At 40.7% G+C, this 10,740-nt stretch overlaps 1 long non-coding RNA gene across 2 annotated transcripts; it reads left to right on the forward strand.

Annotated features, from left to right (window-relative positions):
• LOC119236297 (uncharacterized) lies at nt 1–9,619 on the forward strand. 2 transcript variants are annotated; one of them, XR_005123024.2, is made up of 5 exons: nt 1–101; nt 455–607; nt 741–901; nt 6,633–6,690; nt 9,423–9,619. It is a non-coding gene; the product is annotated as an uncharacterized LOC119236297 (long non-coding RNA). The 2 variants fall into 2 exon arrangements; XR_008550190.1 differs by having other exon boundaries at nt 455–901.
• Nucleotides 9,620–10,740: the final 1,121 nt, after the last annotated feature.

The following is a 10,740-nucleotide window of genomic DNA, read 5'->3' on the forward strand; positions in this document are numbered from 1 at the left end:
GCTGCTGCTCGCAGCTGCTGGATTTTGGATGTGTCTCCCGTGCTGTTCTCCGGAGTGCTGATTGCTGCCTCCGTTATGCTGATTTCTGAGGAAACTGTACAGTATGTATGCATGATTATTTGTCTGACCGGGTTTGGGGCATTGTTTGTAATTCTGATCCTGCATCGCCTGTGCTGTCTATAATATTCCTTTTCCCTATTTTCATTGGCGTGGAATCGAGCCTCCCTTAAACACCTGTGCACAGGGCTAGCGATCCTTTTTATTGTTAGTAACAGTCATTTCTCACAGTTGGCTTTGGAGTTGAGGGAGAGCTTGGTCAGCATCACTGGAAGCTCTTCAGGAATCACATGAAAAGTGTTGTAGATGTGATGCCATAAATTCTCCATGTCTTTCCAATGGGTCAATACCTTGGAACAGGATGACTCTCATGCAATGGAACTCACTGTCCACACAGGAGTATATCTGGCTGATGCCTACCATTAAGCCCTGGTGTTGGGAGCACCCCCATGACGGAAGGGAAGATACCCAAAGGGCATCCATGCTTGTGAAACTGCCTTGCATATGCATGAACCATTATCAATCACACACAGTCATATTGCAATTCAGGGTAAGCTGGTGATGGTGGAGAGCATGGGAGAAGGGAGGGCATGGGGCATGTGCTTGTGGGATGGAGGAGGTATCTATAGTCAGAAAACAATTTGAATGAAAGCATGCAACTCATCAGAAGCCATGGATTCCAGAAAAAAGCATGGATTCCAGCAAACAACTGTCAACTCAGAGTTATATGTCCAGCAAAAGTACATCTCAAGAATAAAGAGAAAATCAAGGCATTTTCAGACAAAGAAAAACTAAGATAATTCACTGCTAATAGGAAATGTCAACCTACATATTATGTATATGGGTAAGTACAATAAACTTTCCTTCTTGTCTTGAGATTTGTAAGTTACTTTAATGGTTAAAACAAAACACAGTATCATTTAATATTGTTTGAAGATATGTAAAAGGAATACTTGAGGCAATTAAAAACATTGAAAATGGAGGTAAGAATTCAACACTTAACGCATAATGGCAAGATGTGAATAATTGTAGACTGTGACAAGTTTGGTATATATAATGTAATACTTAGAATAATCAATAAAAATACCTACAGTGAAATATAGTAAAAATCAAGATGTGATTTAAAAAGTGTCAACTCAGTGGAAAGCAGAAAAAATACAGAGAAATTAAAATCAAAAGAAACAGAAAACAAAAAAAGTAAAAAAATTATGGATTTATGAATAATTAACTGTAAAATATCTAAATATATCAGTTAAGATATGATGTTCAGGACCTCCCCGGTGGCGCAGCGGTTGAGCGCTGGGTTGAGAAGCTGCCCGCAGCCTCTTCAGCGCCGGTTCTATCCCCGGCTGCTCCCCGGCCACCAGAGGAGGGTCCCACATGGCACACAGACCTCTCCTGCCGCCCGCTGCTTCCCTCAGTGTACTTCGGTCCTTCTGCCTGTTCTCCTCCCTGCTCTGGCTCTGGTGAATTCTCTCGCCCTGCCGTGCTTCTGACTGTACCCAGTGCTTGTATAAATAAATAAATATAAATAAATAAATAAATAAATAAATAAATAAATAAATAAATCTTAAAAAAAAGTATTAAAAAAATATGATGTTCAGCAAAATAGTCCAGACATAAGGTAAAATGTATAATTTATTATATATTATATGATTAATATGACTTTGTAAGACTTCATAGAAAAACAAATTATTATTTTGGAGGAATGCAAAAACTAAGTGATAAAATGTTAAAATAGGGCCTCCCTGGTGGCACAGCAGATGAGCGCAGGGCTGTGAAGCTGTCCACAGCCTCTGCAGTGCCGGTTATATCCCTGCCGGCGGCAGAGCAACACACATGGCGCTGCAGACCTCTCCTGTCTTGCCCACTGCTCCCCTCAACAGTGTATTTTGGTCAGTCTGCCTGTTCTGTTCCCTGCTCTGACTCTGGTGAATCCTCTCACCCTCCCACACATCTGGCCTGTACCCTGGTTCTTGTATAAATAAAATAAAATAAATCTTTTAAAAATATGTTAAAATAGAAAGTGTGGACAGAGTGGTTGCTTTTAGGGGAGAAAATGGTCGCTGTAATTAGGATAGGGATTCTATGGAGTTTCTAAGTTACTGGGAATGTTTTGCTTTGTTTTTGTTTTTTTTTTTTTTTCATCTGGGTGAAATTAAATAGATGTTGACTTTAAAATGATACCTCCCTAAATTGTTCCTTTATATTTTATGCACTTTTCTGAAATTGTGTTGTTAAAAGTGTGTTGTCAGAACAAAAATGAAAAATATCGTGAGTATGGGTAACTACTATAAATTTGGAAATGTATTTTATATAATCCTTTAAAGTTTTTCCACTTCAAACTTGGCTGTTTTTTTTTTTTTCTAATCTTAGGCATAAACAATGATTTACTACACTTTGAATATCATAACTTACTGCAAGAACAAAAAAATCTCAACAGCTGCTAAAAGTGGTTATGGAAGGAAATGGCAATAGATGTTTTATTTCTGCTTAATATTATATCTTAAAGCTGTATTTTCATACCACTATTATGAAAACTATATTATCAAAACAAATTCCTCAAAACTAAAAATGCCCAATTCCAGTCAAGATTGTGTTGTAAGTAAATGCAATGAAATGCCTCTCATATATAATATATATATGAACTCTTAAAACTCAACATATATATGAACTCTTAAAACTCAACAATAAGAAAACAAATAAGCTGATTAAAAATGAGCCATATTTCTTAACAGACCCCTTATCAAAGAAGATATCCAGATGGAGCTAAGCATATGAAAAGTTGTTCCACAATGTATGTTAGCATGGAAATGTACATAAAAATGAAATACTATTACACATCTATTAGAACAGCCAAAACTCAAACACTGACAAAACCAAATGAGGATGTGGAGCAAGAAGAACTTTCATATAATTCTGATATCATATAATGGTTACTAGCAAGATGTTTCCTAGTAGGTGAATGGATAAAGAAACTGGCACATCCAGACAATGGAATATAATTCAGTGCTAAAGACAGATGAACTATCGGGCCTCCCCGGTGGCGCAGTGGTTGAGCGCTGGGTTGCGAAGCTGCCCGCGGCCTCTGCGGCGCCGGTTCGATCCCCGGCTGCTCCCCGGCCACCGGCGGAGGATCCCACATGGTGCGCAGACCTCTCCTGCCACCCGCTGCTCCCCTCAGCAGTGTACTTCGGTCCTTCTGCCTGCTCTGCTCCCCGCTCTGGCTCTGGTGAATTCTCTCACCCTCCCGTGCTTCTGACTGTACCCAGTGCATGTATAAACAAAAAAAACAAACAAACAAACAAACAAAATAAATAAAACATGCCTCTATAAAAAAAAAAAAAAAAAAAGACAGATGAACTATCAAGCCCTGCAAAGCATGAAGGAAACTTAAATCCATATTACTAAATGAGAGAAGCCAATTTGAAAAGGCTATATACTCCATGTGTCCAAGTAAATAATATTATGGAAAAGGCAACAATATGGAGAAAATACAAGATTAGGAATTACAGAAAAGAGATGAATAGGCAAAGTACAGAGGATTATTATGGCAGTGACAATACTCTATAATCATGGCTGTGTCGTTATATATTTGTCCAAATCCACAGAATGTAACACTTTCAGAGTCAACCCTAACATAAACTATGGACTTGGGCAATTATGACATGTCTGTGTAGGTTCATGGTTTTAAAAAAAAAGTGATTCTAGTAAGTACTGTTGATAAGCAGGGGTATTAAGTATGTGTAGAGGAAGAGTATATATAAAGAAAATCTCTATCTTTCACTCATCTTTTCTTTGGTAAAACTAAAACTACTCTGAAAACAAAGTCTTTCAAACTACAGATACCAGATAAACACCTCTGCAATCAGAATCAGAAATTTTATAAAATACAAATTAACCAAGTAAAAAAATAGAATACAAATTTGAAAATACAAATTTTAACATACCTGATATTGCAAAGGGGAAAAAAATAAATTTGGCATTTAATTTTAAATAGATGCACTTGAATGCTTTTGGAAGTTGCTAAGAAAATATCTTAAATAAATCATAAGTGTGTTTATTTGTTTTTCTAGACATCATGCAAATTTATAGTGATATACAGTTAAAGCTGTATTAATTACAAGTGAAAAGAATACAGATTTCAGTACTTCAAATGTAATTTCCACCCAGATTCTACAAGAATGATTTGAAAGACACTGAAAGTAGTTATCCCTACATTTTCACAATATACAATTTCTCCCCTCAAGTGTGGTCACTATAGTATTCCCACCACCAAAGCACCAGCAGTCCTCTACCATAGTCTACTGGCCTTTCTTCCTCCTGTACATACCCCTGTATTTTCTTCTCCCTCTACTTTCCCTTTCCCTTCTGGATGTCTCAGCTCTAAATGTCACTTTTAAAATGTGTCTTTGTCTGTATTTTGTTTGGTTTCTCTATATTCCACATATAAGTGAAGCTATCCAGTATTTATCATACTCCTTCTTGCTCATTTTACTTAAGATAATCTCTTCCAGTTCCATCCATGTTACCACAAATACATGAGTTTATCCTTTGTACCATTGAGTAATATTCCACTTTATATAAATACATACCACATCTTCTTGATCCACTCATCTGTCCTGGGGCATTTAGATTGTTTCCATATCTTGGCTATAGTGCTGCTATAAATGTAGGAACTCAGGGTTCATTTCAAATTCATGTTTTTGTGTTCTTTAGGTAGATATCCATGAGTGAAATTGCTGGGTCTTATGGTAGATCCATTTTTAGTCTCTTCAGGAATCTTACACTTCTTTCCATAGGGGCTGGACCAGTTAGCATTCCCACCAGTACTTTTTGGCCAGTACCTGTTGTTTCTGCATTCTTTGATAGGGGCCATTCTCACAGGTGTGAGGTGGTATCTCATTGTGATATTGATTTGCATTTCCCTGATGATCAGTGATTTTGAACATTTTTTCATGTGCCTGTTGGCCATCTGCTCATCTTCTTTGGAGAAGTGCCTATTTAGCTCTTCTGCCCATTTTTTTGATTGGGTTATTTTGATTTTGTTGAGTTCCATGAGCTTGTTGTAGATTTTCAATATCATTCCCTTCCCACCTCCTTGCCCTACCTCCATCCCTTTTTACTATTGACACTTTGCTTACTATTTTTATAAAGATTTATTTATTTATGCATATAAGAACTGGGGTATAAGCCAGAGATGCGGGGGTGGGGGGGTGAGAGGATTCACCGGAGACAGAGTGGGGAACAGTACAGGAGGATCCACCGAAATACACTGCTGAGGGGAGCAGCGGGCAAGTCAGGAGAGGTCTGCTGCACCATGTGGGTCACCTCCCTGGCCGGGGATCGAACTTACACCGCAAAGGCTGCAGACAGCTTCATAGTGCTGCATCTTAACCCCTTGCACCACCAGGGAGGCTCCCATACTTTGCTTATTATTAGAACTAGTATTTAAAATAGTGTGAAAATATTTAAATCTAAAATGCAGAATATGAAATAAAGAATCTCCACATGTGTGCCTAAAACTGAACTTAAGAATGGACAAAATGATTTCCCATAAATGCTTGATTAACCAAAAATCAGAACTTATCTCCTGACCAAAGAATATCCACCAAGAATCTCTCCCCATCCTCAAGTCAATAAACTTACTGCCTGGATTGCAACAGGGCTCCCTCCCCCACCTTTGCCCTCCTTGTCCATAGACATATCCCCTCACCCAAAACCCTCAAAGGAGGTACCTGTAACTTGTGGCAGCATGCTTTACCACAAATGCAACTCCTCTGCTATCCCCAAATAAACACAATTTCGGGTAATTCTGTTTTCCTTAGTTAACCTCTTTATTTAGGTCAATGACAATAGAAAATGTGATAAAAATAGTAAATGAATAGATGTATTTTTATGTATTCAAAAGGGAAATGACTTGGTTTTTCCTCTCATTTATGTAGTAGCTATTTCCTGAGCACTATACTCTGTAGCTATAACTTTATAAAGATTTGTTAGTTGTGTCAAAGAAATTAACCACCTACTTGTTAAATATATATAAATATATCTTAGTTATAAATAATACTTTATTTAAACAAACACAAAGTGATGAATTTATTTTAAAAATGAGAACTATAAGTTCAACTCTAGTTTTAATAAAAGCACTCTCAGGGAGAAAACATATATAAATATTTATGGTCAGCCATTAAATTAATTACATCCTTGCCTATCTGGGCCATTTGGTCACAAAGGTGAGAGTGAATTGGTAAGAAGCAGGTGCTACTTTGGTAGCTATAAAGTTCAAATAAAATATAGGCACCCCTGAGAGATAGGAAGGTTGGTTCCAGACAACCATGATAAGGCAAACACAGCAAAAAAAAATTGTCACAAATTTTTTTTTTTTTTGGTTTTCCAGTGCACATAGCATATTTACACAATACTATTGTCTATTAAGTGTGTAGTATGTCTAAAAAAACCACACACACACACAAAGGTATATACAATAATTCAAAAATACTTGATTGCTAAAAAATTCTGTCATCTGAGACTTCAGATAGTGATTCTTTTTTTTTTTTTTTTTTTGCTGGTGGAAGGTCTTGTAAAGAATTCAATATCTGCAAAGTTCAATAAAACAAAGAGCAATAAAACAAGGTATGCCTGTACTTTTCTTTTGACCACAAATCTACTTTATTATTTTATTTGAAAAGCATAAGATGATATTTTTTTAAGAAATGTAACCTATAATAGAGTGGTTTTCAACCAGGGTGATTTTTGTCCCTCCTCCTCTAATCCAAAGGACATTTAGTAATGTCTGAAGAAATTTTGGTTATCACAACTACTGCTACCCACTGGTATTATTTGTTATCTATTGAATAGAGGCCTATTTGATGGGATGTTGCTAAACATTATCCAATGCACAGTGTAGTCCCTAAAACAAAGAATTACCTGGCCCAAACTGTCAAAACTGCCTAGGTTGAGATACCTTTCTAAAAAGGAAGATTTTCCTGCCCCAAACAAATTTACAAAACTTAGTAGTTGTCATGCTTACCTACAATTCATCACTTCAGGTCAGTTTAAGTTCACAAGGTGGTGAAGGCTTCAACCAGCTTCCTCCAAATAGAGAATCAATTTTGGCACAAGTTAGAGAGTTATTTTTCATGCCCTGTATAGAAGGGCACCCTGACCAAATCCTTCAGGAATTACAAAATAATATCATCAGCTCTTTTCAGTAGGTCTCTGTACTTGTGTTGCCTACAATTGCTTGTATTTAGACAATTATAGCATGAAAGATCTGCATTAATTTTGTATCAGAATACATGTAAATATATATTCTAATTTAGTTCGTAATAACAATCTCATATACACTGTCAAACAAATATCAAGTTTATTAAACTAAGGGAGCTTAATAAATGTCCTTGTAATGTTACTCTTCCAACACTACTGAGGCCACAAGACATGAAAAACAAGCATGTAAACTAATCTAGCATGGCATAATCAGCCATCACCCTCAAATTTCCACCTTTCTCTTTCCAAACTCCATAGAGTCAACACATTTTTTTCAATAACTGTAAATTGAGCTTTAAAAGCAAAATAAAGGTCCAAGATATAAAAGGAAATAATTCACTCCAATGTTAGTCCTAGCCAAGTAAGTAACCCACCACACTCTCTGCGACTCTTATGATCTAAAAAGTTCCAACAATGCTCTTACCTACTCTGGAGACTTAAAACAATACAAAAAATCTATGCCATTTGACCTCGGAGGTTTTCTTTCTTTCATTTTGTTGTTATTTGTTTTTGCTCTGGTTTTCCCTCAGAAACAGTCAAGACTCCCAACTAGGAGCTGAGACTCTGGTTGGAGGAAATCTAGTACTGAAAAAGCAAATACTGGAAACACTGTAAAATCTTGTCAGTTGTTTATCCTCTGAAAGGTTGAGGGGGGAAAAGTCAGAAAAGCTTTTACAATAATTTTTCTTTCTAACCAGGGCAGCAAAAGTACATGTAGTAATCATAGAGGCTGCCGCACTGCTCATTCTTGTACTCACGTTAAATAATACTAATGGCAATATAAATAATCTCTACAATAATCTGTGAATTTATTGCTTTGATTGTTCAGTTGCTTCTTTTGGGTGGGTTTTGTGAGAGTTAAGTGTCTTGTGATCAGTGAATGAGAGCTGAGATAGAAACTAGAAATAAAGAAAATAAATTCTTTGCCTTTAAATAGAAGTGTTTCCAGTTTCCTTTTATGAGCCTGAAGGGACGTTGTACATATTAAAACTGCTGCATAGCTCCATCCCTGGTTACAACCCGCCTCTCATCCTCTCCCCCCGCCACCCCCAAGATGTCCAGATCTCTGGGAAACAACTGTTATAAAAGGATGCTTTTCATAGTGTGTACTAGAAAACGCTAGCACCCCATCCCTAAAATAGCATTAAACTGAGTCACAATGCGGGAAACTGTGCCTTCTGCTTCTCTTCAACAAAATCTAGATCATTTCTAGAGAAATACTAAATAACACTGCATAGTTTCCCCCATGTATGTGTATGTCGTTTTCTGCTAAACCCCATTTGCCCTAGATAATCTGAAGCTTTATCCCTCAGTGTACCACACGAGGAAAAAAAAAAAAAAAAACGCAGTTAACAAGATGACAGTGTTATCTAGGTATTTGGCATCAATATTAGCAAGAATCTGTCATTTGACAATTATTTCCCTAGCATACCAGACGGTAAAGAAAATGTTTTCATTCATCCGCAAATGACTAACATTTTATTGATGTTTCAAAATGCAGTTGAATACCATTGCACTCTCAATTTCCGAAGAGGATGAGACTTAAGCTTGAATACTAATAACATCAGTAACTCCTGCAGAAAACGTTTCGGTTAATTGCTGAGCCTTGAAGTGTCAGTTCAGCAGGGAGATGACGCTGGTTAGGGCTCTTCTATCAGTCAGCCTGGGTGGTCACAGGTGATGGGAACCCTTCCCTTTCCCCTCATATTTCCTCATGCACTGCGATAAAAATCACTGCGAGCACCGCTACCGCCAAGCAAAAAACGACTCCCTGCCTGCCTCGTAAAGAGCTCAGTCTGGGGAGGCAGCCGGATGCTGACCCCTGCAGAGATTATTGCTTCTGTGCGCTTTGCCAAAGGACCCTGGTAGCATTATGGAAAGCGCGTTAGGGATGTGCGAGGGTTTTGCGCTTTATTTATTTCCTCCAAGGAACGTACTGGGGTCGGACGAATAAAATGTGCCATAAGACTACTTAAGGGGGTAGGGATGCCAAAGGGAAGAGGGGGGCGGTGATGGTGGAGAGAGATTTTTTTTTTTTTAATTACTTGTATCTCTCCTTCACTTCCCCGCTCGGCTTCCCAAACTCCTCACCGAACAAGATTGACTGGCGTAACTGCTATCGACTCCAGCCTCGGTGCTCGCATTGATCTGCAAATGGCCCGGAATAGCTAAAGATTCTCGAATGTGGAAACGAGTTCAAGAAGGCGAGAAACCAAAAAGGGTCGTGGCTAGCCCCTCGCCCAGCACCGCTCTCCGCCACAGACCCGGACGGCGTGTCCAGGACGCCTGACGAGCCACCGAGGGGCTGCGGCGTGTGGGGAGCAGCCCTGCGCCACGGAGAAGCCAGCCTAGCCTGTCCAGCCTGGTTTAGGGGGTGGGGGGGGGCATTAAAAAAATAACCAACCACCCCGTGACTTGTCAAACTGGGTACCTCAGCCCTGCCTGGAATTCAGAGGCGCTGAGCACCGCGCCTGATAGGTTCAAACGGGTTAAACTGCTTCTTACATAACGGGACTGCCAGGGTCTACACAATTAAAACACTTGATTGCAGTCTCTTCCCCGCTCCGCAGCCCGGCGCGACCCGCCCTGTCCCTCCCAGCGCGCCTGCGTGTGGCGCGCGCACAGGCCCGGCGCGCACCACACGCGCGCACACACTTGTGCGCGCCCACCACACACCCACACACACACATACATACACACACGTGCGCGCGCGCAGCCACACCACTTGAACCGACCACACACACCCCACTTAGCGCCCACAAGCGCGGGCGAGGGGGGAGGGGGCCCTCCGGTCCACACTGCCTGACGCCTGACTTGACTGACCCGCTGTCTCCCCTCACGCGAGGCCTCGCCAGCTCCCCGCGGGTCCCCTCCGCGCGGCCCCCGCCGCCGTCCCTACCTATTTCCGCAAAGGGGTAGTGAGAGAACTAGTGGGTCGTTTGTCAACTGTGGCGCGACCGCCCTGGCGAGACTGGGGAAAATAAACAACACAGCCTCTCCGTCCCCGGCGTCATGATGGCGCCGACCACAACTTGGCGGACTTTAAACTTACGGTGCCTCAAGAGGTAAAACGCACCGGGAGGGAACGCAAAGCGCCCCCCTGGTCTCTCCGGCCCAGCCCAGACCCGGAGACTTTTCTAGCAAAGCATCACTCAGTGCAGTTGACAGGAAGGGGAGCGTCCTGTGTGCGGCGCGGCTCCCTTTTCGCCTCAGCGGGCAGGCTTGGGATCTACCTCCTCCGACTTTTTTTTTTTTTTTTCTTCCCCGTTTTCTTTCTTTTCTTTCTTTTTTTTCCCCCCTGATCACTCCCCCCACCTCTCCCTGCTGCATCCCCAGTCCCCGGGCGGGGTTGCTAAGGAAACGGCCGCTTGGCAACGCGCGCGAGCCCGGGGGCCGCCGGCCGCCGCTGCGCCCCGC

The sequence above is a fragment of the Talpa occidentalis genome, unplaced genomic scaffold (assembly GCF_014898055.3).
Source record: "Talpa occidentalis isolate TD23 unplaced genomic scaffold, MPIMG_talOcc4v2.1 talOcc4.9, whole genome shotgun sequence".
Classification (NCBI taxonomy): domain Eukaryota; kingdom Metazoa; phylum Chordata; class Mammalia; order Eulipotyphla; family Talpidae; genus Talpa; species Talpa occidentalis.